This window comes from Ailuropoda melanoleuca, chromosome 20, assembly GCF_002007445.2.
Source record: "Ailuropoda melanoleuca isolate Jingjing chromosome 20, ASM200744v2, whole genome shotgun sequence".
NCBI lineage: Eukaryota > Metazoa > Chordata > Mammalia > Carnivora > Ursidae > Ailuropoda > Ailuropoda melanoleuca.
In genome coordinates, this window is record NC_048237.1 from 25746990 (window position 1) to 25760780 (window position 13791).

The 13791-nt window shown below is 40.0% G+C and overlaps 1 protein-coding gene across 4 annotated transcripts in view; it reads left to right on the forward strand.

The window, feature by feature from the left end:
* Positions 1 to 3: 3 nt before the first annotated feature.
* ATL1 (atlastin GTPase 1) overlaps positions 4 to 13791 on the forward strand; it is an 85201-nt gene continuing 71413 nt past the window's right edge. For 3 of the 4 annotated variants that reach the window (XM_034648466.1, XM_034648467.1, XM_034648468.1), the window contains exons 1-2: positions 9 to 126; positions 3378 to 3460. The gene's annotated coding sequence lies outside the window, so the exon portion shown is untranslated. Of the gene's footprint in view, positions 127 to 3377; positions 3461 to 13791 lie in introns of all 4 variants that reach the window. The other variant, XM_002921995.4, reaches the window with a different exon arrangement.

The following is a 13791-nucleotide window of genomic DNA, read 5'->3' on the forward strand; positions in this document are numbered from 1 at the left end:
CGCCGCGCCCCCCCGGCCCGGTGCGTGCTTTCGGGGCGCAGGCCGCGCCAGCCGCCGGGATCGCGGACGCCCCGCGCGCGCTCGTGAACCGCTGGGCCCCCGCTAAACCGCCCCCGGGTTCGTCAGGTAAATTGGAGGGTGACGGGTAGACGGAGAAGGGTGGGCACGAGGGCAGCGTCTCCAGGGCAGCACGGAGAAGGTAGGCTGAGGGCGCTGGGCCAGAAGTCACCGGCCGTGGGGTGCCGGGGAAAGTGAGCCGCGGCACGCCCTGTGCACCTTCCTGTTGCGCAGGTCGTTCCCAGGGTACCAGTCGGAGGCTTCACCGCACCCCTGCACAACCTGTTCTCTGCGGGGTTTTTCCACCACATTGCTGAGAGCCTGCCTTCCTGGGAAGTCTCAGCGGCCTCGATCCCTGCTGGGCACACGCAGTGCCTGCCGCGGGGCACTGCTTCTTGAATGAGATCAGGAGTTGTGCAGAATAGTTAAAACAAGAGCAGAGACCACAACCTGATGCTGGCTCTTCCGCCTCCTCAGTGTGTGATCTGGGACAAGACATCCTATTTGGCAATATCTCACTATTGTTATCTGCAGCTTGCAGAGCATAAGGTTTTGCGTCTGACACCCAAGAAAGTGTCTATAAGGCATTGTACAGGATTATAAATAGGGTTATCAAACAAAAGAGGTTATAAAATACTTCACAGTGCGCAGAATATGGGACAGGAGTTCGAGGCAGTAATTTGGCTGGTATTTCACAAGCTGTTTTGCAGTTTCAGTTCCAGTCCGGTTCTGAAGGTAGAAATAAAGTTGCCAGCTTTATGTATACTGGCAAAGATATTTCTAGAGTTCAGTAGAGGTTTTGAACAGAAAAGCCAGATAGGACTCAGCCAATGCATTTGGTAACTGAAAAAATCACAAAAGAGCAAGTTGCAGATGTTGGCTTGTGGTTTTGAACATCCAATTCAATTCTGTTGTTGGGCAATATACTCCTTGTTGGTGATCATTGTAATTAATTGTATAAAGTAGAAATTAAATTTACACCTTAACAGGACAAGGAATATGTGTATTTTCTTGTGCTCCACGCACAAAGGGCACTTATTTAGGGAACATAAGTAAGCTCAGACTTACATGCTCTATGGACAAAGCCTATGTGTTTGCTGCATTGAAAAAATTGTTGAAGAACAGTTCCTTCTTTCAAAGCTTCTTGGCACTTGTTTTGGTGGGCACATACTTTTGGCTTCAATGACTCAAAATCTTTTCAAATGTTCTATTGGTATCCTAGTACTTGTTTACTGTCATATATTCTTTTTTTCTTCCTTTGACCCTATAAGCATTGATCCTCTCTCTAGTCTGAAATTTATTCTTACTTATTTATACGTGCATTTTTCCAGAGAATTTGAGGCAGCATACAGAAAATACATACTATACTACAAGATAAAATAAGTAAATGAAGACATAGGTATGCTGTTAAAATTGGATACCGGAACAATGCAGCAAATTGGCCAAAGCAGAGGGTTTCATAGTGTTTTTGAGATCACAATGAAGCAGTTGATCAAGAGAGGCATATCTTGTCCTGACACGAAGACTTCAGAGAAATTTACCTCATGAGCCTTCATAAAGTGGAAATTCTGAATTCCTAGCTTGAAGCAAGGATAAATGTTTGATAATCCATCAAGCATGTTATTCTTGAAACACAATGTTTGATATGAACTGGGCAGTAAAAAGTTTGAGGTCATAGGCTTCAACAAGGCTCTGGAGTGCAGATATTTTTATGTTGCCAGCAATGGCAGATCCATATGCTTTGACCATCAACCCAGAGGTGGATAGCATGGAAAAAGTTGAAATTCTACGTGGTGGTTAAAAAATGTGTCTGTTATAATCATTACTTGTACCACAATTGATGCAAAGAGGAAAACATTTGCTTTATTCCAACTCCAAAAGAATCTTAAGGATTTAAAAATACTGAGTTCATTTAAACAAGATCAGTGAATTCATAGCTGGTGGGTTAAATATTACATGCTTGGTAGAGAAATTCAAGTTCAATTTCCATAAAATAAACCTATGCTACATAAATTTAATTTTATATCCTGAACAATTAAGCACATAGTTCCAATAATAAAAAAAAAATGTGGGGCACCTGGGTGGCTCAGTCGGTTAAGCGTCCGCCTTAGGCTTAGCTGGTGATCTCAGGGTCCTGGGATTGAACCCCGAGAGGGCTCTTTGCTCAGCAGGGAGTCTGCTTCTTCCTCTCCTTCAGGGCTCTCTCAGCGCTTGCTTTCCCTCTGTGCTTGCTCTCACTCTCTCTCTCAAACAAATAAATAAAATCTTTTTAAAAAAATCTTTAAAAATAATGTAATATAATAATAAAAATAATAATTAAAAATTGTAGCTAACAGATTTACAAACTACCCAATATTATAACAAGGTATGGAATAAGAATAAATATAGCTTGATAAGCCCTTCATCCCACTCTCAATATCATATACTCTTTGTGTCTTCATAATATCTGACATGTAAATATCTTCCAAGTTTTACTCTTATCTGCATAACAACCAAAAGGGTTTGCTCTGTGCTTTGTAGTGTTTTTCCATTCTATCAAGTTTCTTTAGTAAAATGCTAATTATAATCTGTGGCTTCTGATATCAACTTTAGCCAACGCTGAATTAAAAAAAAAATTGGGGACATTAAATTTTTTAACATCTACCTAGGTAAGGTTCACAACTTACTAGCCAAGACAGAAAGGCTAATTAAAACTCTTAAGTGTGACAGAACAGAGCATGAGGACAATAATTTTGTGCATGGAACATATAGGCTTAACCTATATAATCTCCTGATCAAACTTCCAGCATAAACTAGTTGCAAAACGTAACACTGTATTGAGTTTATTGCTCCATAGATTTGTTAGATATAAATTAATTAATTTTGGAAGACATCTGCCACAGTTATGATTTAGATTTTCAAATAGTTCAACTATTCTATCTTTTATTAATTAGGGTCAGTTGTCTATTGAAGAAAGAACCATGGTTTCGAAGTATGGAAGAATTCTGTTTTGTTCTGGACAGCAGTAGAACATGTATCTCATTCAGAATCTGTGTCTGGTCATTATGATGGGAGTTTTAAAAAAGAAGAATGGGGGGTGCCTGGCTGGCTCAGTCAGTGGAGCTTGCGACTCTTGATCTCAGGGTTGTAGGTTTGAGCCCCACTTGGGTGTAGAAATTACTTAAAAATAAAATATTTTAAAAATATATGAATAAATATAATTTTAAAAAATAGAAGAGTTGAGGAAGGCAATGTACATTCTTTTTTATCCAGCTTGAAATGATCCTCTGATATGTTAAAATGCTATTCTTATTAACCTTGATTCCCACGGTGTATTTTAGGTTTTTATGAGGACTGGTAGCAGAGTTCCTGTCTTTGGTTCATAACGTGGTCTTGTCTGCGAATTCAGTAGCTAAGAAAAAATGTAAGTTATAAATAATCATATGTTGTTCCTTGTTGATTTCCTCACAGTATAAGAAGTATAACATTCAGAAGGGATGCTTAAAGTTTGCTTGTACCTCGTATAAACTAGTGTTCCAAGAAGCCCTAATGTACAGAAGAGACTACCTTGCCTGACTGTGGCCCTATCCTACAGCTGTATCACTCTTAAAGGAATCTAACTAGCTCTCTTTTTCCTTGCCCCTTTAAGACAAGTATGATAATGGTATTCCACTGTTGCTAGTCTCACGGTGTTTCACTATCCCTTATTGGTTCCTTTAACCCTGTCCTCATTTTTATAAATAGTCCTTTCATTAGATTCTCTTTCCGTGCTGTATCTTTCTTGCCAGAACCCTGATTGATAGTTACAGGAATTGGAAGAAGCCTCAGGAAAGAAATCCTTGCTTTGTGGGATGGTATTACTCACATAATCTGATGATTACCTGTATACACTTTTTGCCATGGAAAATGAGACAATGGCATCACAGTTACTGAAATAACCATCAGTAGTGGCAAGAAATGGAGTGCTGATGGAGGGTGCATCGTTGGAAGACCAATTTCTTGCACTTAGCTGCTTTGATAGTGATGATTACTAAAATCACAGTGTCATTTGCTCTGATTGCCTTTGAGAGAATACATGGGAAAAAAGACAAATGGCCTGAATTCCAAACTTAAAGCATGAGTAGAAAATCAAAAAGCTTCTTTGACAGCTTTGAAGAAACATTTCTCATGTACCTGCAGGGAAGATAATGGCTGAGAATCAAGCCCATGGCCAAACAGTAAAGGCTATCGAGTTGCAACATTAATTAAATGTGAGACCTAGATCTGTTATGCTAAGGTAAGAGCCCTAGAAGAGAAGTATTGGGATCCTGCAACAGGGGATCGGGGCATTTGGGTAGATATAAATGAGGTGGAGAACTTCGAACAAGAGTTACCTTTCAAATAGGTGATGGGCATTAAGGAGTGCACTTGAGCACCAGGTGTTGTATGGAAGTGATGAATCATTATATCGTACACCTGAAACTAATGACACTGTATGTTAACTGATTGGAATTTAAATAAAAACTTTTAAAAAGAGAGAGATTTCAGCATAGCCCTGATGGAGAAGGACAAGACCTGTTCTTGGAGGAGAAAACTTATGCACTGAAGGAATTATAGGATCTTACCAAATATTTACCTGTGACTCAGGTTGACCTGAGCAGCTGGTAGTCTTTCTGAATTGGTTACTTGAAGCTGGTAGTCTATATGCTGAGAAGCCAGAACTTCCAGGGCATTTTGTAGAGGAAGGAATCTGAAGGTTTAGGGAAATGGGTATGTTGGACTTGCCCTGTTATGTGCATCCTGCTTAGTAATGCTCTATTCATACCATCCCTATACTGGCCCATAAAATTTACCTTTATCAAGGTATTGAGTAAAGGTCCACAGATATCCTTGAAAAATTCTTTGGTGGCTGTCCTAATTGGTTGGAAATGATAACGGAGATGTCACAATGAAATCGGGATCCATGATTTCAGTGGGAATATTGAGATCCTGGTAGAGGCCAAGTAGGACTTAACTGTCAAAGACATGTTCAGCGCAAGCACCATGATGACCCTCAGGAGGGAGGGATAATCAGGACTGCAAGGACCTTTGATGGTTCTGGATGGTCAGGACCTTTGATGGTTCTGGATGGTCAGGGCCTTTGATGGTTCTGGATGGTCAGGACCTTTGATGGTTCTGGATGGTCAGGACCTTTGATGGTTCTGGATGGTCATCAATNAGGGATAATCAGGACTGCAAGGACCTTTGATGGTTCTGGATGGTCAGGACCTTTGATGGTTCTGGATGGTCATCAACGTCTAGGGATGAGTGAAACCAACAGTCCACTTAAGTGCTCCTTGATGTATGTAAGCAGAAAAATTCTAGGTCTGATGAGCAAAAATGTATCTCAGTCACTGTAATGGCTATTTAATATGTATCCCCCAATTCTTAAACTGTTCACAGCTAGTTCACAAACCTGGAGCCCGTTGATTGAGGGAGAAGCCTCATAGTTGTATTTCCACATGTGGAGTTTTTACTAGAGGAAATCGACATGGCCCTTGGCACCTAGAACGTAGCTACTGACTTGAAACCTAGAATGTAGATTTCAGTTCCCTTCAAAGGAAATAATCAGAAGCAGTTTGCCTTCACATGACTAGGATAGCACTGTCATTGTCTTACCTCAGGTCTTTGTAAGCACTTCAGTTACAGTATGGTATCATTCCAGAGAGACCTTTGTTTTCTTGATATCCAATAGAACATCCTGTTACTCTGTTACCTTGATGATGTGGTGCAAACTGGATAGGTGAACAGGACGTAGCAGCTGCCCTAGATACCTTAACAAGACCTTTCCATCAGAGGATGAGAAATAAACCCAGTTCAGAGACTGTGCAATAGTACNATAGAGACAGCCAGCGAGAGAGGGAACACAAGCAGGGGGAGTGGGAGAGGAAGAAGCAGGCTCATAGCAGAGGAGCCTGATGTGGGGCTCGATCCCATAACTCGGGGATCACGCCCTGAGCCGAAGGCAGACGCTTAACCGCTGTGCCACCCAGGCGCCCCATGCCCTAGATACCTTAACAAGACCTTTCCATCAGAGGATGAGAAATAAACCCAGTTCAGAGAGTGTGCAATAGTAAGATTTCTAACAATCAGTGGAGTTACTGTGCTTCACCGTGCATTGCCCACCTTAAAGAACAATACATATTGCTTGGTTGGCCTCTTTGGATTTTGGAGCCACCAAACTGCAGGTGCTGCTCTCTGACCCATTTACATGTAAACTATATGACTGCCAGTTTTTTTTATGACTTGGAAAGACAGAACGCCCTACAGATGGTCCAGGCTATTGGTGCAAGCTGCACTGATAGGGTTTTGGAATAAGAACATGTCCTCATCTCCTGACAACTATTCTCCATTTGAAAGGTAGCTCTTGGCTTGCTACCAGGCCTTGGCAGAAACTAAACACCTGACTGTGGGATACTAAGTGACTGTGTGATGTGAATTGCTCTTTAGGAACTCGGTGTTATCTAATTTACTGAATCATAAATTAAACGTAGGCAGCTGAATTTCATTGTCAAATGGAAAGGCATATACTGAGTGACCTGAGCTGATATGGAAGGCATGTATAAATTACATGGACAGGCTTCCTCTGCACCTGCCCCTACTTCTTTGCCACCTTTTTTTTTTTTTAAACCTTTTCTATGGGCTCGTGGTCATTTAGCAAAGGAAGGAAAAGCTTGGACCTGGTTTATTTATGGTCTGCTTGATATACCAACACCAACTGGAAGCATACAGCCTCTGAATTATGGCCCTACCCATAATGAGGTTGTTTTGAAAAATAGGGATGAAGAGAAAGTCTCCCCATGGGCATAACGTTGAATAGAACATGTGGTTGTCCTCTTTGTTAGGAAGGAGAGATGGCCTGAGGTATCGATCTATCTTTTTGTAAAGTGGCCAGTAAGTCGGCCAGTAACTTGGAAGGAAGTATATCCGAGACAAGGAAGTCAGTGGGAGAGGTAATACAGATAGATTCTCAAAATGGACCCAGAACGTGAAAATATTTGTGAACCACATAACTGCCCACAAGAGGGCATTCACTCCAATAATCAGGTTTACAAAATGATCTGTCCTACGCATGTCAGCTTCTACCTAATCATTCTGGTGCTGGTTCAGTGGGCCCATGTACAAAAGGAATGGAGGCCAAATGTGGATTCAGCAGCATGGACTTCCACTTGCCAAGCATAATAGTTATTGCCACTATGGAGTGTTTAACCTGTTTATAACAGGGCCATTGCCCAGGCCCCAGTATGGTAGTATTTCCTAGACAGACCAGTCAACCACCTGGTGGCAGTTTATTATACTAGATCCCTTCTCTTATGGAGAGAAGAGGGATTCATCCTCATGGAGATAGATACATATTCCAGATACAGGTTTACGTTCCCTGCCTGGAAAGTTTTTTTTTTTTTTTTTACTAGTACCACAATTCATGGATTTATAGAATGCCTTATTTCATCATCATGTATTATAACATTAAATTTCAGCAAGAAATTCATTTTACTTTGAGGAAAATAAAACAATGAAATCATGACCATGGAATTAACTGATCTTACGTCAAACCCATCACTTAGAAGCAGCTAGTTTGAAAGAATGGAGGAAAGGCCTGCTGAAGGATCAGTTGTGATGCTGGCTGGGAGATAATCCAGTGAGGATATGAGATAGGACTTAACCCAACAGCCAATATATGTTGCCATCTACCCCACATTCCGAATGTGTGGGCCTAGGAACCAAGGGGTGGAGTGGTGGCTCTTCTATTCCTAACAACTCACTTGAAAAATTTTTGTCTGTACAACTTTGTCTTTAAAGCTTTGGGCTTGGTGAATCTGAAGGCCCAAGGGACAGATACTATCCCCAGATAACACAGTCATACTTTCATTAAATAGGAAACTGAAACTGTCACATGACCCGTATGAGGCCTTCTAACCATTGGGGCAACGGTTAGAGAGGGGATCATTGTACCAGTTGGGGTGATTGGTCCTCATTACCAAGGGGAATTGGTTNTGGGGCAACGGTTAGAGAGGGGATCATTGCTCCACAAAGATAACACGCATGACTATGTCTGAGATCCCAGTATGTACTAGGATATCTCTTGGTATTCACGTGTCTAATATTACTGAATAATACGAAACTGCAGCAACCCAGTAAAGATAAGGCCACTAAGGACTTGGACCTATGGAAGTAAGTTTTGGGTCACCCCAGCAGAGGACATACTAGTGGAGGATAAGGGGAAAATGAAAGCTGTGATTGTCACCTTGGGCCTTGTGCTCAAAAAATATTTTTCTTTCCTTCTCTTTCCTTTCTAGTCTGTGTCCATCAGATGAGACTGAGACCCTCCCCAATGCTAGGGGATACATCTCAATTGGCCTAGCCTGCTGCTGCTGCTGCTTCTTTTTTTACTAAAGGGCTAGACAATTCTAGATGNGTCCATCAGATGAGACTGAGACCCTCCCCAATGCTAGGGGATACATCTCAATTGGCCTAGCCTGCTGCTGCTTCTTTTTTTTTTTTTTTACTAAAGGGCTAGACAATTCTAGATGATAACACATAGGTAAAGTCTGTGGGAGTGCTTCTGGAGATTTTCCTTGCTTTTAGCAACATACACAAGGCACAGACATGCCTTTTTTGTTTGGAGACATGGCTAACTGCTTCTGGTGTTGGGATGGCAGGTGCTATCTTGGCACCATGATAGGAGCCCACATTACAAAATAAGTCCACACACTAAGGACAGTAAAATGCAGCCTTGGTGCTTGTGGCCAAGTCTGCTGGTATTCTCCAAAATCCATTTCCCTTCTTTTTTTTAAAAAAAAAATATTTATTTCAGTAATCTCTACATCCAACATGGGGCTCAGCAACCCCAAGATGAAGATCATGCTCTTCCAACTGAGCCAGCCAAGTGCTTTCCCTTCTTTCTTTAGTATTAGGTCTCTTAAATTTTAGTTGGATACACATATACATAATATATTTATCAAATACGTGGAACATGTACTGGTCAGTGGTATTTGAGTAGAGATGATATGTGCCATTTCTGAGTTCTACCCTTAGAATGGATATATGCCGTTCTTTCCTTTCTTGCCTTCTATTTGACTGGAATGAGGATGCAAATGCCCAAGCAGCCATCTTGGATTATACCATGGAAGTCCAAGCTTAGGTTCCTTGATATTTCAAAGCCACCATATTAGCCCTGGAGGGCTTATGTTCAGATTATGTCAGGAGAGAGAAATGAATATCTATCTTAAACCACTGTAATTTTTTACAGCAGCCAAATCTATGTCCCAGCTAATATGGTCAATGATGATATTGAGCTGGTAAATGAATCACCACAGAACCAACCCATCTTCAAAAAAATTATGTGACAGTAAATGTCCTTTTGGGTTAAGCTATTCTGAGTTACAGCCAAAAGCATTCTAACTGATCTAAATTCTTTCCCAAGATTGCTAGTTATATAGGGAAAGAACGAGTTGTAGCATCAACTATGGAGAAATTTGTGATTAAGAGAATCCTTTTCTTAGGGGATCCCTCCTACATTGTTGGTGGGAATGCAAGTTGGTACAGCCACTCTGGAAAACAGNACTCTGGAAAACAGTGTGGAGGTCCCTTAAAAAGCTAAAAATTGAGCTACCCTATGACCCAGCCATCGCACTACTGGGTGTTTACCCCAAAGATACACATGTAGTGAAGATNTCAGGATAAAGAGCTTCTGCACAGCCAAGGAAACAGTCAAAAAAACTAAGAGACAGCCCACGGAATGGGAGAATATATTTGCAAAGGACACCACAGATAAAGGACTGGTATCCAAGATCTACAAAGAACTTCTCAAACTCAATACACGAGAAACAAATAAACAAATCATAAAATGGGCAGAAGATATGAACAGACACTTTTCCAATGAAGACATACAAATGGCTAACAGACACATGAAAAAATGTTCAAAATCATTAGCCATCAGGGAAATTCAAATCAAAACCACACTGAGATACCACCTTACGCCAGTTAGAATGGCAAAGATAGACAAGGCAAGAAACAACAATTGTTGGAGAGGATGTGGAGAAAGGGGATCCCTCCTACATTGTTGGTGGGAATGCAAGTTGGTACAGCCACTCTGGAAAACAGTGTGGAGGTCCCTTAAAAAGTTAAAAATTGAACTACCCTATGACCCAGCCATTGCACTACTGGGTGTTTACCCCAAAGATACAGACGTAGTAAAGAGAAGGGCCATATGCACCCCAATGTTCATAGCTGCATTGTCCACAATAGCCAAATCATGGAAGGAGCCGAGATGCCCTTCAACAGATGACTGGATTAAGAAGCTGTGGTCCATATATACAATGGAATATTACTCAGCTATCAGAAAGAACGAATTCTCAACATTTGCTGCAACATGGACGGCACTGGAGGAGATAATGCTAAGTGAAATAAGTCAAGCAGAGAAAGACAATTATCATATGATTTCTCTCATCTATGGAACATAAGAACTAGGATGATCGGTAGGGGAGGAAAGGGATAAAGAAAGGGGGGGTAATCAGAAGGGGGAATGAAGCATGAGAGACTATGGACTCTGAGAAACAAACTGAAGACTTCAGAGGGTAGGGGGGTGGGGGAATGGGATAGACTGGTGATGGGTGGTAAGGAGGGCACGTATTGCATGGTGCACTGGGTGTTATACGCAACTAATGAAGCATCGAACTTTGCATCGGAATCCGGGGATGTACTGTATGGTGACTAACATAATATAATTAAAAAAATCATTAAAAAAAAAAAGAGAACCCTTTTCTTTCTTAAGGAGGTTATATTGTATTTTATTATTTTTCTTTTCTTTTTTTTTTTTTTTAACTGAAGTGTAGTAACACATGCTGTTATATTAGTTTCAGGGGCCTGGTATAATGATTCAGCAGTTCTGTGCATTTCTCAGTGCTCAACAAGTTAAGTGTGCTCTCGGTCCCCTTCATTTATTTCACCTATTCTCCACTGACCTCCCCTCGGCAACCACCAGTTGTTCTCTGTATTTGATTCTGGTCTTTGACTTTTTTGTTTGTTCAATTGTTTTTTCTTAAATTCCACATATGAGTGACATCGTATGGTATTTGTCTTTCTCTGTCAGACTTATTTCACTTAGCATTATATACTCTAAGTCCATCCACGTTGTTGCAAATGAAAAGATCGAGAGAGCCTTTCTCTTAGGATGGGGGGAAATGAGCATGGTGAAGGAACCAATGGGGGAAAAAAGCATTGAGAATATAGGAGGAAGGGAAAATTTATGAAGTAACATTTCAGTGGGGTCAGGATGAGAGGAGATCTAATATTAATGTACAAATACCTTTTCTTCTTTTTTTTCTGATTTAAAATAAACTTGACCTTTTTAAAAGCAGCCTATTGCTATATAATTACCATGCCACATAATTCACCAATTTAAATTGTATAATTCAGTCATTTTTAGTATATCCACAAAGTTGTACAGAATTGATTTCAAACATTTAAAAAATTTTAATCGCCCCCAAAAGAAACCTCTTTATAAATTTGCCAATTCTGTACATTTCATATAAACGGAATCATACAATATATGGTCTTTGTGATTGGCTTCTTTCAGTTAGCATAATATTTTCAAGATCCATGGTGTAGCATATATCAGTACTTCATTCGTTTTTATGGCCAAATAATATTCCATTGTATAGATATACAGCGTTTTATTTATCCATTCATCAGTTACTTGGCATTTAGGTTATTTCCACCTTTTGGCTCCTAAGAATCATGCTATTATGAACATTCCTGTACAAGTTTTCACATACCATTGGCCAAATTTAGGGCAATTTGAGGATTAGAAAGAATAATAATGGTAAATAACACACACACAATTTTTTTTTTTTTTTTTTAGATTTCATGAATCTATAGTGGTTCTCGACAAAGATGGGAGAGGGAATGTCAGCTGCTAACTGTGAAATGTAAAAGAAATGATGTAATTATTTAAAAATCACCATTAAAAAAATCACTAATATAAAGTTGATTCAGGCAGGGGTATCAATGGATACTAAAACCATGGGGTGAAGTTCTTGGCCAAGATAGTCACAGTCTCAAGTATTATCCCACAGATTACCTATTAATTACAAAGAAAAGAGCTTTTTTAAAATATATTTTTTCAGTAAATATATATTGTAAAGACCCACATATAGAAAAAAATATTGAATTATACAACTTTGTCTATGTCTTTGTGTATATGTGGAATCTATTCTTTTTAATGAGATTCACTGAAAGGGATTATCAGGCTAGAATGTGAGCTGAGAATTAAGATATACAAGAAAACCAGAGCACACTTCTTTTTAGTCTGTGAATTTGGTTTGTAAGTATAGAGTTGAGATAATTCCCATCTTCCTATGTTGTTTCATTAGTGTTTGGGGAATGCAACTCTGTTGAAACTGTAATGTGAACTTGGTTTACAGTGTTCACAGCTCTGAGGTCACTAGAACCATTAACTGAAATATGGAAAGCATAAGATTGGGCAGTGGTGGGTGAGATAGTTTGGTTTTTGACATGTTGATTTTGAAGTGTCAGTAAAAAAAAAAAGTGAAGATGACCTCAGGCAGTTATAAATTTGGTTCTAGAGTATGATGATTTTCTCTGTTTAAGAGATCTTAAGATTAGAAGCCTAGATTGGGAATTATCAGGATAGAGGTCTTGTCTGAAGCCATGATAGCTAATTACATTGAGTGAACATGGAATGAAGAGCTGCTTGTGAAGAATAAGCAGAGANTAGTTTGGTTTTTGACATGTTGATTTTGAAGTGTCAGTAGGGGCGCCTGGGTGGCACAGCGGTTAAGCGTCTGCCTTCGGCTCAGGGCGTGATCCCGGCGTTGTGGGATCGAGCCCCACATCAGGCTCCTCTGCTGTGAGCCTGCTTCTTCCTCTCCCATTCCCCCTGCTTGTGTTCCCTCTCTCGCTGGCTGTCTCTATCTCTGTCAAATAAATAATAAAAAATCTTAAAAAAAATAATAATAAATGAAGTGTCAGTAAAAAAAAAAAGTGAAGATGACCTCAGGCAGTTATAAATTTGGTTCTAGAGTATGATGATTTTCTCTGTTTAAGAGATCTTAAGATTAGAAGCCTAGATTGGGAATTATCAGGATAGAGGTCTTGTCTGAAGCCATGATAGCTAATTACATTGAGTGAACATGGAATGAAGAGCTGCTTGTGAAGAATAAGCAGAGACTGAAGATTTGGTAATTCAGAGGCTAGCAGTAATCTTGTAGGCAAAACTGATCTGTAAAGTGTGGGCAACAACTGAATGCAGGAGACATCGTGTAAGGAATGGGATCATGGTATCCTGAGGGTCAAGTTGCACGAAAGGACTGTTTCTCGAATACTAAAAATGGAGTTTGCAGGCAGAGAGGAAGAAATTAGTGGAAAGGGAGAGATTGAGAATATTTTTGTTAAGTGTTTATTGCCTTTTGCTTTCTATTCAAAATTGTCTGCAACCTTTGTGGCTGCCAAGGCTCACCCAGACTATGTATTATGATTTTACTTAAAATATTTGGCAATATAATTCCAGAGTTCTCTGCAAATCTAGTGGAAATTTTGCCCACTACACATTGAGTTAGTTACATATTATGATGAATCCCCAGCTGTCATTTGTCTTGGTCTTGATCTAAATTTTGCCGTCCTAATTTTTAAAGTCAGGCCTGTCCGGTATACAGGTACAAAAATGCATGATACCCTCTTTACCAACATGACCTTGCTTTTAAAATGGGGAAAAAT